Here is a 16,199-nt window from a genome sequence, read left to right as displayed (position 1 = left end):
GCCCCCCCTCGCCCCAACATTAGGAATGAACCCCCAGGTTTACAAATGCTTTTTTTTTAAAACAGAACCAGGCACAAGTAGAGTCCCCAAGAGAGAGGGATATGCCCGAGCAGCACTCTGACACTGTTCCATCTGGCAATGCCAGGGGGCCTCACTGGGGGGCTCCATTGAGGGGAGGTGACTCCCCTTTGGGGGGGCTTCACCTTGTGCATGTGGGGAAGATTCCTGTGTTTACTATCGGAGATCAAGCACCCTTTCCCAGCTTTCTCTGACCCCTCCCCACCAGCGTGACACTATTGGCCCGCCTGCAGATTTTTCTCTGCAGAATGTACTGCATTAGCTGGTAAGAAAAGCCTCAGCCAGCATTCTGTGCAGAATGGAAAATTCCACCCAGTGCTAGAATGTAATCTGGCCAACTGCTCTCATCAGAGGTCCAGAAAACACAAGTCCAATTATGATAGCAATTCCACCAACTCCAATGGTTTGTACAGATCTGCCTCAGTCACTTGGTGGATGGGGGAAGAACTGGTAGCCTGAAGGATACATTGACTACTTGATAAGTGTTTCTATTCTTTGAATGATATGGTCACCTCACCACCGCGGTGGTGTAGCCCAGCTCGATGGATTCTGGGAAAATAATCTGAGCACATACTGAAAGATAACTTGTGATATCACAGGTAGGCAGCGCAGCACATCATTAACTCTTCATGTTGTATGAAGCTTCAGGATATATGTCATGACATCGCCTGCTATTGACCTGAAGCTAAAATGAAAGTGGCCAGTTTGTCAATACTAGCCCCTCCATCATTTATCATCTAAAGGCCTCCAGATGGATACAGCAATGCGTGATGAACCTGCCAAGTAAATTGTTTCTTCTTTCCACGTCCCCTAAATGTCATCAGGGCATTTAAAGCAGAGCAAATTTGGGCAAAGTGAGAAGACCACCAGTTGTTACTATAACACCTGGTGTGAAGTCTTATCAGTCAAAGGCATTGTTTACTGCAGTTACATCTAGATCACAATATTTGGTGGTATTCCTCCACATAGGATATCACACCTTGTGTAAGAACCAGAAATAGAATTGTGACTTTTTTTTTCAAAAACACAATTGGTTAGAATTTGGAATGCACTGCCTGATCGGGTGATGGATACAGATTCAATCGTAGCCTTCAACAGGGAATAATTGGATAAATATCTGAAATAGAAAAATCCACTAGAATTAATTATTTGAAAGAGCCAACACAGATCTCCATACTCCGAATGACCTCCTTCTACACTCCATTACGATTCCATTTTGTCAATTAGAACCTGATTAATAGAAAACGGCAGTAGGACAGGTGAAATGTTTATTACCCTGCACACTGAGCTTCTTCCCTCAGGCAAGGTAGCAGGTTGGAGATGTACTGAGCCACCAATTTGCCATCTAGAGTTCAGTCATTGGTTTGCCTCAAGTCTTTGCATCACAGGGAACAAATGAGCCTTCTTAAATTATGAAAGAAATACAATAGAGCTTGGGGTGCTGCAAACATTTATACAGCGCAAAATAATTTCAGTTCTGATAAAACTAATGGGACGAGACTTCCGGTGACGTGGATGTGCTGAGCAGTTTCACATCAGGTGGCTCTCTTCCAGAATACAATTAAATAGGCACCTTTAGACGAATTTAGCCTGAAAACACAGACTTACCTCAGCCACAAGCAAGAAGAGGCAGGGGGGTGTCCACCAGGAAAGTGTGGCCGATTCCACAGGAAGGGAGGAACAAAAGCCCCCCACCAGGCTCATCACCTGGAACGTCAGGGGACTTACCGGCCCAGTGAAAAGATCCAGAGTCTTCACCCATTTGAGAAGTTTGAAAGCCAACATAGTCGTCCATCAAGAGACTCACCTGAGGGAGAATGACCGACTGTGGGTAAGGATTAGGACACACATACCATTCCTGCTATGGGACGAAAGCTAGGGTGGTAGCTATTTTTATCAGCAAGAAGACAGTGTTGACGGCGACAAAGACGGTTACAGACGAAGGAGGACGGGACGTCATGGTCAGGGGTGTCCTGGATGGGGAACCAGTAGTCCTGGTAAACGTGTATGCATTAGTTGGAACAACACGGATTTTATAAAGACCATGATTGAAATCCCCGACATCAACACACACCAAATGATCATAGAGCGGGATTATAACTGTGTACAGGGCCCATTGACGGACTGATCAAACCCCAGAACGGGGAAAAAGACAGACATGGCGAGGGAACTTGGAATTATCATGGAGCAGATGGGGGCAGTGGACCCATGGCGGTTCCTGCACCCGGGTGAGAATGAATTCTTGTTCTTCTCACCAGTACGCAAGTTATATACCTGTATTGACTTCTTTGCAGTGGGGATATCGATGCCTCCAGAATAAATAATTAGAGCGGACTACACCATGATAGCCCAGTGGCGTGCAGAGGTAGGGGCCGACGGTGCGTTGGCCCCGGGCATCCATTGGATGGGGGCATTCAATCAGAGAATGGATCGCGCCTGCGCACCGCGGTCGCCGCTGGTGAAGAGGCGGCTTTCCACTCGCCGGCTGGAGCGGGAACAGAAAGGGCGCGAATTCTCCCGAATCAACGGCAATGCCACCCTGGGTGCGTTTTTAACGAACGAGTGCTTTTTGCGAAATAATACTTGAAAAGCTATGATTTCCGCCCCACAGCTTTGGGCTCAAGGCCCAGCTCGTGGGGAATTGGCGGAGGTTATTCGGAAGCAAGTAGAAGGGGGAATGAGGCGAAGGTGGAAGGAGCCTGTGCAGGGCTGACGGCCCGAATGGCCTGGCCTTGCCCAACTCTGTGTTATAGAACAGTAAGAATCTTACAACTCCAGGTTAAAGTCCAACAGGTTTGTTTCAAACACTAGCTTTCGGAGCACTGCTCCTTCCTCAGGTGAATAACCTGGTGCTGTAAGACTTCTTAGTGTGTTCAGTCCAACGCCGGCATCTCCACATCGTGTTATAGAATGGCTGCTGCACCCAGTGAGGCTGCTCACCATGTCCATGTTGGCAGCCTGGAAGAACGCTTCACTTTGCCTCACTCCTACCTTGCCCACCACACGGAAAATTCATTCCCTTCAGGCACTTCTCCAACTCCCTTTTCAAAGCTTTAGTTGAACCTACGTCCTTCACACTCTCAGGCACTGCATTCCACATCCAAACCACTCGCTGCACAAACACTTTTTTTCTGAATGTTGCCATTGCTTCTCTTGCCGATCAATTGAAACCTGTGTTCTTTGGTTCTTGGCTCTTCTGCCAATGGGAATAGCCCCATCTTATCTAATCTGTCCAGACCCTTCACAAGTTTTAACACATCTCCATTAAATCTCTCAATCTTCTCCCGGGGCAACATTCCCTTTTTCTCCAGTCCATCCACAGAACTGATATTCTTTATCTTTTGATCCATTTTAAAACTCTTCTCTGCACCCTCTCTATAGCTGTCAACTGGACCAGGCAGCCGTCCTATACCTTAGAGATGACAAAGATAAAGAGGTCAGTGAATAGCTCTAGAACGGGTGCAACTATGTTTTTTATAGGTTTTTTGGTGATATTTAATGAAATATTTACGTGGGATGTAGTAAGAGTGAAGCCTGGATGATCAGAGGACTGCTATGGCATTTAATCTCGGAATAGGAGACATTTATTCCTTAAAAAGCTAATATTCGAATACAGATACCACTAATTTGCAAGTCTATGATATAAATTGCACAAAATTATCAGTGGAGAATCAGTGTGAAATAATTTGATACGAAGGAACAAAGAAATTAAATATGTTTTATCCGTCTGCAACTGACCGATTGTTTACCATTTTCTTCCCATTTTCTCATGCGTCTTACGGTTTTTGAGATAGAAAATGAAATGTTACGAGTATTTCGTGTACAACCGAGTGGAGCACAGAACAGGAAAAAAAAATGTCGAAGAAGAGTCCCATCAAAGAGGGGCATTAGATGCATGGATAAAAAGTAAAGAAGAAGTAGGAGAACCTGGAGAAGTAAAAGATGATGTGGGTGCAGAGGATTTTTCTGATACGGATTCAGCTCGGTCAGAACATAATACTCTCTAGAACATAGAACATAGAACAGTACAGCACAGAACAGGCCCTTCGGCCCTCGATGTTGTGCCGAACAATGATCACCCCACTTAAACCCACGTAACCCGTATACCCGTAACCCAACAATCCCCCCATTAACCTTACACTACGGGCAATTTAGCATGACCAATCCACCTAACCCGCACATCTTTGGACTGTGGGAGGAAACCGGAGCACCCGGAGGAAACCCACGCGCACACGGGGAGGACGTGCAGACTCCACACAGACAGTGACCCAGCCGGGAATCGAACCTGGGACCCTGGAGCTGTGAAGCATTGATGCTAACCACCATGCTACCGTGAGGCCCCCATAGAGGGGCTAACCACCATGCTACCGTGAGGCCCCCATAGAGGGGCCCCCCTCTCTCCTCAGTCTCGTTGTCAGGATGATGATCCATGTGAAGAAAATAAAGATTTTAGCATATTTTTGCAAAGAAACGATTTTGGCTGTTTGAAGAAACCGATTCCAGATCATTTGAAGATGACAATATTACAACATGGCCCTGAAAGATATCAGAATAAAAGTGGTCCATTTGCTGAGAAGGATGGGAGATCATTTTCCAAACAGTGGTTTGATAAAGTTTCCACAAACGGAGAAATTGTGGAGAGAAAATGGTTGTTATACTCTCCATATCGGAAAGCATGCTACTGTTTTGTTTGCTTTTTGTTTTCAAAGGAGCATTTGTCGTCTGTGTCAAACTTTGGAAAGGAAGACGGTTTCTCCACTTGGAGAAAATTAAATCCAAGAATACCTGACCATGAGAAAAGCCCTTCTCATAGAGCTCACATGAGGGAATACCTGAACCTCGTAGTTCAACTCCATCATTCAACTACGATAGATGCTGAACTTCAACAGCAAATGTCTGCTGAAAAGAAAAGATGGAAAGCTATAACTGAACGGATTGTCGAGGTTATATCCTTTCTGGCAAAACAGAATCTGGCCTATCGTGGACATCGAGGAGAAGGAATATCTGGGTTATCAGAGCCAGGGGAGACAGTCAGTGAAAATACAGGAAACTTTCTAGCCACAATCAGACTTTTGGCCAAATATGATGACATCTTAGCAAAACACTTGCAGAGAGAGAAAGAGAAACCAAAAAGTGTCACCTACTTGTCCAACAGAATTCAAAACGAAATAATCTTCTTGGTGAAACTGTCAAGAAAAATATAATTTCCGAAATTAAGGACGCAAAATATTTTAGCATAATGCTGGATTCAACTCCAGATATTGCCCATGAAGATCAGGTTTCTGAAATTCTGCGTTACGTTCATATTGATGAAAACAGAAAAGTAGAAATAAAGGAGACATTTCTGGGATTTTTTCAAGTCAACAAGAAAGATGCAGTCAGCCTGGTAAATAAAATTCAGGAAAAATTGGATAACGCAGCAGTTATGGCTGGAGTGAGAGGAGGTGTTCAACAAAAAATTTTTGAAGTTAACCCAAAAGCTGTGTTTGTGAACTGCGAGAACCAGAGCCTCAATTTGGCCTGTGTCCATGCAAGTGAGGTGCAATCTGTTGTTGTTACATTTTTTGGCATTCTAGAAAAACTCTTTACTTTTTTTTCTTCATCTACTTCTCGTTGGGAAGTGTTAAAATCATTTGTCACTCGGACTGTGAAAAGACAGTGTGACACAAGATGGAGTTCCAGCCATGATGCTGTGCAAGTAATCCACGAAGAGTGTGACAACGTTATTGCAAGCCTTCAACACCTGCTGGAAGGAGAATTTTCAAGGGAAACTAAATCTGATGCAGGATATCTACTGAACTCTATTCAACAGTTCCGGTTTCTAGCTTTATTAAATTTTTGGTACTCAGTTTTATCATCAGTGGAGAAAGTCTCAAAACGTTTGCAGGATCCGAAAATGGGGTTCCATGAAGCTTCTTGTGATCTGAGAGGACTTATTCATATCTTGAATTTGAAGAATGACGAAATTATCCACAATGCAATAGATTTAGCCAATGAATATTGTGAAAATTGGGGAATACCAATTGCACGAACAAGGAGAAGAAGAATAATGCCTGGAGAGTCAGCAAGAGATAGTGGACTGACGGCACAAGAAGAAATGAATAGAGTAATGGTAGAGATTGTGAACAGATTAAAAACTGAGATTGAAGACCGTAGTGTCCGTCTTCAAAGACTCAGTGACCGATTTTCTTTTCTTCTGAACTTGAATTCAGTAGTGATTGAAGATGAACAAGAAAGAGAGAAATTAAAAAAGGAATGTTCAGACTTTGCAAATTATTATGACAATGATGTGGTTGCAATTCAGTTATATGACGAAATTATTGATTTTGTGATGCTCCTTCGAGCTGGAGGGAATAGAGTTCCCCCTGATCCTAAAGATGCTCTGGAGTCTTTACTGCAGTATGGGAGGGATGTCTTTCCGACGCTGTGTGTTTCATACAGATTACTGCTTACAATCGCATTTCCAGTCGCAAGCTGTGAAAGGTCATTTTCAAAACTGAAATTAATAAAAACATATCTGAGGTCTTCTATGTCACAGGAGCGACTGACCAACCTGGCTTTAATAAGCATTGAAAAAGAATTTCTCACAGCTGATGTAAAAAGTGAAGTAGTTCAGGTGTTTTGTGAAAGGAGGTATCATTTGGGGAAAAGAACTTAATAAATTTGATTGATTTATATTAAAATCGAATAAAGCGTTTATTTCATGTTTCATCTGTGTTTATATATTCAAAATGTTTTCCTTTCTCATAATGTTTCTCAGTACATTAGGCCTTATACTGGAGTCTTTGGGGCATACAATCAAGATTTGCCCTGGGCATCACCAGACCTCTGCACGCCACTGTGATAGCCGTCTCCAACCATACTCCACAATACATGGATGTGAGGTTGGAGATGGACCGTGCCCAACACCCCACATGGAGGTTGGATGCGGACCTCCTGCCCGACAAGGTGTTGCCAGGAAACATCGCAGGCCAGGGCGAGTACAATACTAACAACCCAGAATGGGGAAGTTTCACCTTCCACATTCTGGGAGGCACTGAAGGCGGTGATCAAAGGAGAGCTTACAAGACTCATAAAGACAGGGAAGGAAGGGCAGCTAGGCAGCAACTGATCAACTCCATCCTGGAGGCCGACAGAAGATACTCCGAGGCCCCGACCACAGAGCTTCTGGCAGAGTGGAAAAAGCTACAAATGGACTTTTAACCTGCTATCCAGCAGGTAGGCAGTGCACCAACTTTGTCAGACATAGGGGACCTTTTATGAACACGGAGAGAAAGCCAGCCACCTGTTGGCTCACCAGCTGAGAAGGCAGGCAGCCACAAGGGAAAGGATAGCAGAGGCAGACTGGTAGCCAAACCAAAAAAGGTCACCCAAGCATTTGAGGCCTTCTACCAGGGACTGTGCACCTCTAAGCCCTCCAACGGGGACTTGGGGATGAAACAGTGCCTCGATGGACTGGACACGCCAGTCGTGTGGAACGATAGACGGAGGGAGCTGGAAGCACCAACAGAACTGGGTGAGGTCATGGAGAGTATCAACTCCATGCAGGCGGGGAAGGTGCCAGGACCGGATGGGTTTTCGGTGGACTTAATAGAGAAATTCGCACCAGCTCTTGCCCCACACCAATGGGAGACGATCGCAGACTCACTCGCAAGGGGCACCCTGCCTCCAATGCTAACACAGGCCACCATATCGTTGATAGCCAAAAAAGACAAAGACCTAACGGAATGCGGATCATATAGGCCCATTTCGCTACTGAACATAGATGCGAAAATACTCATGAAAGTCCTGGCCAAGAGATTGCCGAACTGCATACTGGAAGTGGTTGCAGAGGACCAGACAGGCTTTGTCAGGGGTAGACAACTAACTGCAAACATCAGACGACTGCTGAATGTGATACTGACCCCATCCGGAGAGAGAGCACCAGAGGTGATCGTCTGTCTGGATGCAGAAAAGGCCTTCGATCAGAGCCGAATGGAAGTACCTCATAGATGTACTGGAGCGGTTTGGGCTGGAGACATGGTTCACCCCGTGGATGAAACTCCTGTACAATGCCCCCATGGTGAGCGTTCGGACCAATACAACCAATCCTGAATATTTTCAGTTGCACAGAGGCACCAGGCAGGGGTCCCCGTTCCTGTTCACCCTGGCAATTGAACCCTTGGCTATCGCCCTGCGAGACGCGGGAGGTAGGAGGGTATCCAAAGAGGAAGCAGAGAGTACAGAGTTTCACTCTATGTGGACAATCTGCTCCTCTACATCTCGGACCTGCAGAATGGCTTGAAGGAAATCAATAAGCTTCTGGAAGAGTTTTGGGCCTTCTCGGGCTACAAACTCAATCTGGGCAAGTGAGGTTTTCCCGGTGAACCCGAACGGGGGAGGGACAGAGCTGGAAAGGTCTACCATTTAAAATAGCCCAAAAAAAACTCCATTACCTGGGGATCCAGATAGCCCACGATTGGACACGTATCCACAAGTGGAATCTGACCAGTCTAACAGAGGAAGTTTAAAAGGACCTACAGAGATGGGATACACTCTCGCTCTCCCTGGCAGAGAGGGTGCAGACAATCACGATGAACGTACTGCCAAGGTTCCTCTTCCTGTTTAGATCCGTACCGATCTTCACCCCCAGACCTTTTTCGAAATAAGAGGTTGGAGGAGTGCAGACCGTCCGAGCATTCGACACGACAGCGCTCTCACCCCCACCAGCAAAACACACATTAGCCCAATGGTGGCAGCAACACTGAGAACCTGGAACCAGATGAGACAACACTTCGGCTTATCAGAAGTGTCCACCATGGCCCCCATCTATGGCAACCATAGGTTTCCACCAGCCATGCTAGAAGTCATCTTTAAGAGGTGGAGACAGGATGGGGGATACGAGCAATTAGAGACTACTACATAGGGGACAGATTTGCAACATTAGAAGAGCTGACAGAGAGACTGCAACCACCGAACGAACAGGAACGCCAACATTTACAAAACCTTTCTCAGCAAGGAGACGACGAGGTACCCCAGAGCCCCGAGAGACACAATGTTGGAGGAGCTACTGGACGCAGACAGTGTGGCAAAAGGGAACTGCAGGGACATATATTGCCAACTTTTAGAAAGGGCGAGTGCACCACTGGATGGAGCAAGACAGAAGTGGGAGGATGAACTGGGGATGGAAGTAGGATTGGGACTCTGGAACAAAGCACTAGGTAGGATCAAGTCTACATCTGCCTGTGCAAGGATCAGTCTCATGCAGTTTAAAGTGGTACAGAAAGCACACCTAACCAGAACCTGAATGAGCAGGTTCTTCCTGGAGGTGGAGGACAAGTGTGAACGGTGCCAGGGAGGCCCGGCCAACCACACCCACATGTTCTGGGGAGGCCCCGGGCTTGTCGGATTCTGGACAGACTTCTTCGAGGCGATTTTCACAGTCGCGGTGGTGAGGGTGGAGCCGTGCCCGAGAGTGGCAGTCTTCGGGTATTGGACCAGCCAGAACTTCAAATGGGGAAGAGGGCCGATGCCCCTAAATTTGCTTCTTTAATCGCCTGCCGGAGAATCCTGCTCTGCTGACGATCAGCAGCATCACCCACAGCTGCAGAGTGACTGGCAAACCTGCCAAAATTTCTCCATCTGGAGAAGATCAAATACACCGTCAGAAGATCACACGATGGCTTCAACAAAGTGTGCGGGCAATTCATCAGCCTATTCCAAGACCTGTTTGAAGCCAATAACGGAAAGGAAGGAATGAGGGGAGGGGAGGGGACCAATAGGAGCCACCAGAGCCAGGGGGAGGGGGGGTAGGGGAGAGACCCAAGGAAACACCAGGAGGGTACCCAGGGACGACCGTTGACCAAGCCAGAGGGCTCCCCCACAAAGCCATAAGAATAAATGAAAAATAGATAATACATCTCCTGAATTACTAAATAGAATAAAGCTAAGTGAACACTGACAAATTTGGAAGCACTGCGACTATTTTTTGGAGCAATTTGACCATCAATACCGTTACTTGTGAGAAAAGTGCCTGGAGCACGAATCCACTAGCAATAATCCAGTCAAATCACCATTGTTTTTTAAGAGAAGGGGAATTGATGAATATTCACTTCCCTCTTTTTTTTCCTGTGACAGGTAAAAACTGATTAACAGTCTACAGGATTATGAGGGGCATGGATACAGTGGATGGGCAGGCACTCTTTCCCAGGATGGAGGGGTCAGTCACCAGGGGACTTAGGTTTAAGGTCCGTGGGGCAAAGTTTAGAAGAGATGTGCGAGGCAGGTTTTTTTATGCAGAGGGTGGCGAGTTGCCAAGGGAGGTTGTGGAAGGAGATACATTAACGGAATTCAAAAGCAATTTGATAAATACATGGATAGGATGGGTTTAGAGGGATACGGCACAAGGAAGTGCTGAGGGTTTTGGCCACGGTTGGTATTATGACTGGTACAGGCTTGGAGGGCGCTCACGACAATAACGCATGCCATTAAGAATGTCTGAGTTACCACGCAAAACAAAAACCTCACTTATACAAAGTAGATTCAAGCAGTTGGTAAATTATTTTATGGACTTAATTGGAAAATCACAAGGGCCCAACTTTCCCAATAGCTTGTTTGAAACTGGATGGCAATACATGATTCCTTGGCATTGCTACCACAAGCATATCACAAAGAATTGAAAAAGTTGCAACATAAAATTGGAGAACAAGATGACAGAGATCACCACAAACATTTTCCATTTTGCTTTTCCAGTTCTATTAGCCTGTAAGAACTGAACCAGGAATCTAACGGTGAAAAGGGAGATCACGATCAACCAGCCATCAAATTTTCAATAATTTGGGAATTAACTGGAATAGATTTAGATTTGGTTGGATGCAAAACTCATCTCCCCACTCGAGTGACCATCTCACATTAAGCAGTGGAGCACTGCCTCTATTTAGTGCCACAACATCCAAAATAATTATTGCTTCTGGAAAATTAACGGTTACCAATAAAACACTCACAAGGGTGAACTGTGAGATGACAAAACATCTGTTGCTACATCCTGCCCAGCTATATGCTGAGTCATTATCTAATGGCTTAGACACCAAAGAACTTGAGCAATTTGAAAGAAGGTTCTGTACGAATGGATAATGGCCCGGCAATGGTCAGTCATGTTGGAGTGATCGCTTTGGCTTAGGTGCATGAACTACAACTCGGGGGTGTTGGATATATCAGCCATCTCGTACCAGCCTCCCCGGACAGGCGCCGGAATGTGGCGACTAGGGGCTTTTCACAGTAACTTCATTGAAGCCTACTCGTGACAATAAGCGATTTTCATTTCATTTCATCTCCCTGATAATCCTTTTCCCTGAGCGACTCTTCAGCGAGTACTAAACCTGAGAGTGTGCAACCCAAGAGGAAAATCATAGGGTTGGAGCCATTGTCACTCAGAAGAGGGCATTTGGGCAGGAATACCACTGTACAGAGACGGATCGGGCCAGCAAAAAGCAAGTGATCTTCTTGGTCTGGAGTTTTGTTTTGGTACGGAGAGAGAGCAGGATATTGAAAAATGAAAAAGAAAAGAGTGGCTGAGTATTTGCTGATGAACTATGACTATCCAGGATTGGAGAACTTCCTAAAACTCCATATTTGCTTCATCTCCATTCCCCTCAATATATCATAGATGTCTGGCCCAGATGACTGTCTAGAGGACAAAGTCATATCATCAGTTTTCAGATATACCTGTGCTGGAGAGAACATGAAGACCTACGGCTCTCTTTTTCTATCTTCATCTTTTTTATTGTCTTTGGCTGTGATGTCGGTGTTGCACTGTAGTTACACGGATTGCTATATTCAGAAGCACAGAATAATACAGCAAAGAGGCCCTTCGGCCCATTGAGTATGCGCTATCTCAGGAAAAACACCTGACCTGCTTATCTAATCCCATTTGCCAGCACTTAGCCCATGTTCTGACGTGCCAAGTGCTCATCCAATAAAGAATGCGAGGCAACCTGCCTTACCACCCTCCCAGGCAGTACATTCCAGACCATCACCACCCTCCAGGTAAAAAGGTTTTTCCTCAAATCCCCCCAAACCTCCTATCCCTGACCTTGAACTTGAGCCCCCTCGTAACTGACTCTTCAACTAAGGGGAACAGTTGCTCCCTATCCAGCCTGTCCATGCCCCTCATAATCTTGCACACCTCGATCTGGTCGCCCCTCAAGTCTTCTCTGCTCCAGCAAAAACAACCCAAGCCTATCCAACCTATCGTCATAATTTAAATGTTCCACCCCAGGCAACCTTGTGGTGAATTGCCTCTGCACCCCCTCCCGTGTAATCACACCCTTCCTATAATGTGACGACCAGAATTGCCCACAGTACTCCAGCTGCAGACTCACCAAACTTCTATACAACTCCAACATGACCTCCCTGCTTTTGTAATTTAGGCCTCGATAGACAAAGGCAACATGTCCTATGTCTTTTTCACCATACTATTAACCTGCCCTTCTGCTTTCAGAGATCTATAGACAAACACACCAAGGTGCCTTTGTTTCTTGGAACTTCCCAGTGTCAGGCCATTCATATTGCCACGTAATTCTTGTTTCTTTTTCGTTGATTATGCTTAAGCAATTGTACCCATAACAGATTTCTACAAGGACAATAAAATGTATTGAATTTCGCTCTTCTCTCCAAAAATGCTGAATAGTTGTGGAATTAAATGCTTTTATTTTAGGATTTCCAGTATCTATATTATATAGCTTCAGTAGCATGCTCTTGTGGCCACCTAAAATGGCCGCTCGCAGGGATCAATGGGAAATTTGGCGAAAGCCTGAGCACAGACAGGCTACAGCCTGCAAATATAAAAAAAATTGCAGCTCAGACTTATGTAGAAACTGACACAGGAAAAAGGTCGTTAAAAGGTCATCCCATGGGCTCCAGGCAGAAACTGGCAATAAGTGGCAGACTCAGTTGCGCTTGTTCTCCTTACGTGCCTCGGATACTAACGGCCAAACAGGACCCGCCCAGCCATCAAGGTGCTCAGCCCCAATTGGTTCAGATTGATCAGGGTGATCAAGACCTGATCGATCCATTGGACCTTCACCTGGGACCGTCCAAACGCGCGCGAAGATGCAAAGAATAAAAGGTGCTGCGCAGCCCACCACTCACTCGGCTGCAGCTTCGACAGCCAACAGCGGTGAACACTTCACCAGCTAAGAAGAAGACCATCCAGGTCATCCACAGAGGGAACAGAGCAGAGGCACAGACGACCAGCAACAGATATCCAGCATTGCCAGACTACAGGATTACAGATAAGGCCATATCTGCTCTGTACTTGCCAGTCACCTGGAAGTTAACTTAAGGTCTTTCTAGTGTATTAGTTTAGAGTTCAGCTTATGTGTGTGTGATTGACTAATATTAACTTTTGTGTATATAATAAAGTATTATATTAAGCAACTTGTGTGGTCATTTTTCCATCCTATAAGGGTTAAATACACACTGTGGTTTAGAAGGTACAACATTAGTAAGATTGCATGTGACCATAGAGGTACATACAGTAGCTTAGTGGTTATGGATGCATTGATGATTCAATGGTAGAATTCTTGCCTGCCACACAGGAGGCCCAAGTTCAATTTCCAGCCAATGCAACTTCTTTGGGGGCGGTTTAGCTTAGTTGGATGGACAGCTGATTCGCGGTGCAAAGTGAGGCCAACAGCGCGGTTCAATTCCTGTACCAGCTGAGGTCATTCATGAAGGCCCACCTTCTCAACCTTGCTCCTCGCCTGAGGTGTGGTGATCCTCAGGTTAAATCACCACCTGTCAGCTCTCCCCCTCAGAGGTAAATGCATCCCATGGTCATCTGGGACTTTGGCAACTGCTTAATGGATGAAGGTGATCTTGACTGCATCCCATGAATAAACAAAAAGAGCAGGCAGTACTTTTCTAGTTATACCAGAGCACTGAAACGTTACATGATGCTGAAAGTCACCACAGTCCCAGAGGACCATCGGCTGCTTTCCCCCTTTTTGAGAGAGGGAGTGTTGACTGGTTATGATTTAATCCGAGGATCACTACTCCTCAGGCGTGAGGCAAGGTTGAGAAGGCAGGGCCTTCATGAATAACCTCAGCTGAGGTGGCTGACCGACCCCCAGGCTACACGTGCAGGATTACTGTTCACTAGTCTGAAAATAGTCCTCAACTCAACATGTGGTAACAGAACAATATCATCGACCCCCAGGCTACACATGCAGGATTACTATTCACTGTAGCCTGAAAATGGTCCTCAACTCAACATGTGGTAACAGAACAATATCATTCACCATCCGTGGACCTTTTTTCTTCCACTGATGAATGACCCACAGGGGTCTTGCGCCAGTGTCAACAACGGGGACATGGGGGCTTTGACAGAGTCATCCACATTCGAAACGTTAGCTCCTTTCTCTCTCCACAGATGCTGCCCGACCAGTTGTGATTGCCCAGCAAGTTCCGTTTTTGTTTCAGATTCCAGTGTCCACAATAATTTGCTTTCACCAACAATGGGAACAGTGATGACAAGGGCTGCAATCAGTCCTGGTTGGTAAATGAAAAATTAAATGGTCTGCTTTCAAAGCCAACGATTTAGCCCTGTGCTAAACCAGTTCCTGGTAGAGAGGAAGGGCTGGGATTCTGGAAAACACATTTCGCAAGAGATGTCCCACAAGTTGAACTATTATTAGACGATAAGATATAGAAGCAGAAGTTGGCCATTCGGCCCATCGAGTCTGCTCCTCCATTGAATCACGGCTGATATGTTTCTCATCCCCATTCTCCTATGTGTAATGTGCGAGCACAGGAGAAACACTTTATACAAATCCTGCAGGTTTCTTAGGAAGTGGGCCTGAAAACAAGCGGTGGTTTTAATATAGAAAGTGTTGAGCTGTGTTTAGCGGGCAACCTGTGGGCCCGTGTCTCCCTGATGTGAGGCTGGATGGACGGGCGGAGTGACCAATGCCTCAGGCCTCCCGACCCAGAGGAAAAGCCGCTCCCCGCAAGCCCCGCAGACAAACCCGAGAGTCGCCAAATCCAGGCCAGGCCTCAGGCCTCGGGCACCGAGTGCCAGTCATGGCCACGACATAGGCCCAGCCGGTGGCCGTCTCCCATCGCCAGCTGGGCCCAGAGCCGCTCCAACAATCGCAGCCTATTCCCCGGGAGGACCTGGGGCCCGAATCAAACACAACTCACCCAAACCCGGTACCGGCACCAACTCCGTTCCCGGGCCGTGCGTCTTAAAGCGAGACCCTCCCACCGGCCGTGCGTCTTAAAGCGAGGCCGTCTCCCGGGCCGTGCGTCTTAAAGCGAGGCCGTCCCACTGGCCGTGCGTCTTAAAGCGAGGCCGTCCTACTGGCCGTGCGTCTTAAAGCGAGGCCGTCCCACTGGCCATGCGTCTTAAAGCGAGGCCGTCCCACTGGCCGTGCGTCTTAAAGCGAGGCTGTCCCACTGGCCGTGCGTCTTAAAGCGAGGCCGTCCCACTTGCCGTGCCTCTTAAAGCGAGGCCGTCCCACTGGCCGTGCCTCTTAAAGCGAGGCCGTCCCACTGGTCGTGCGTCTTAAAGCGAGGCCATCCTACTGGCCGTGCGACTTAAAGCGAGGCCGTCCCACTGGCCGTGCGTCTTAAAGCGAGTCCATCTCCCGGGCCATGCGTCTTAAAGCGAGGCCGTCCTACTGGTCGTGCGTCTTAAAGCGAGGCCGTCCCACTGGCCATGCGTCTTAAAGCGAGGCCGTCTCAGGGGCCGTGCGTGTTAAAGCCAGGTCGTCCCTACAGCCCTGCATCTGAAACCGAGGTCGTCGCTCCAGCACTGCATCTTAAAGTGAGGTCATCCCTAAGGACCAAGGTCTTAAAGCGAGACCATCCCTGTATCTGAAAGCGAGGTAGTCCCTCCGGCCCTGTGTCTTAAAATGAGGCCGTCGCCCAGCTGTATGAGTTAAAGCAAGACCTTCTCCCATGGCATGCATCTTAACGCAAGTCTGCATCACCAGTTAAAACTGTGATTTTTTAATAGACCTTTGTTAGGAAAGGTTTATGAAACTAAGACAGGTACATAGAGTTAAACTGCAGATCAGCTATAAATTAATTTAATGTCAGCCTAGGCTTGATGGGGTGAATGACAGAGTGCCTACATTCCA

General features: G+C 46.7%; 1 protein-coding gene across 1 annotated transcript in view; it reads right to left on the bottom strand.

Moving 5' to 3' along the window:
* psmc5 (proteasome 26S subunit, ATPase 5) overlaps window positions 1–15,408 on the bottom strand; it is a 44,253-nt gene extending 28,845 nt beyond the window's left edge. The window contains exon 1 of the mRNA XM_038778996.1: window positions 15,259–15,408. The gene's annotated coding sequence lies outside the window, so the exon portion shown is untranslated. The remainder of the gene's footprint in view (window positions 1–15,258) is intronic.
* Window positions 15,409–16,199: the final 791 nt, after the last annotated feature.

Source organism: Scyliorhinus canicula, chromosome 19, assembly GCF_902713615.1.
Source record: "Scyliorhinus canicula chromosome 19, sScyCan1.1, whole genome shotgun sequence".
In the NCBI taxonomy this organism is placed as follows: domain Eukaryota; kingdom Metazoa; phylum Chordata; class Chondrichthyes; order Carcharhiniformes; family Scyliorhinidae; genus Scyliorhinus; species Scyliorhinus canicula.
Note: the sequence above shows the minus strand (reverse complement) of the source record. Positions and strands in the feature narration are given on the sequence as shown.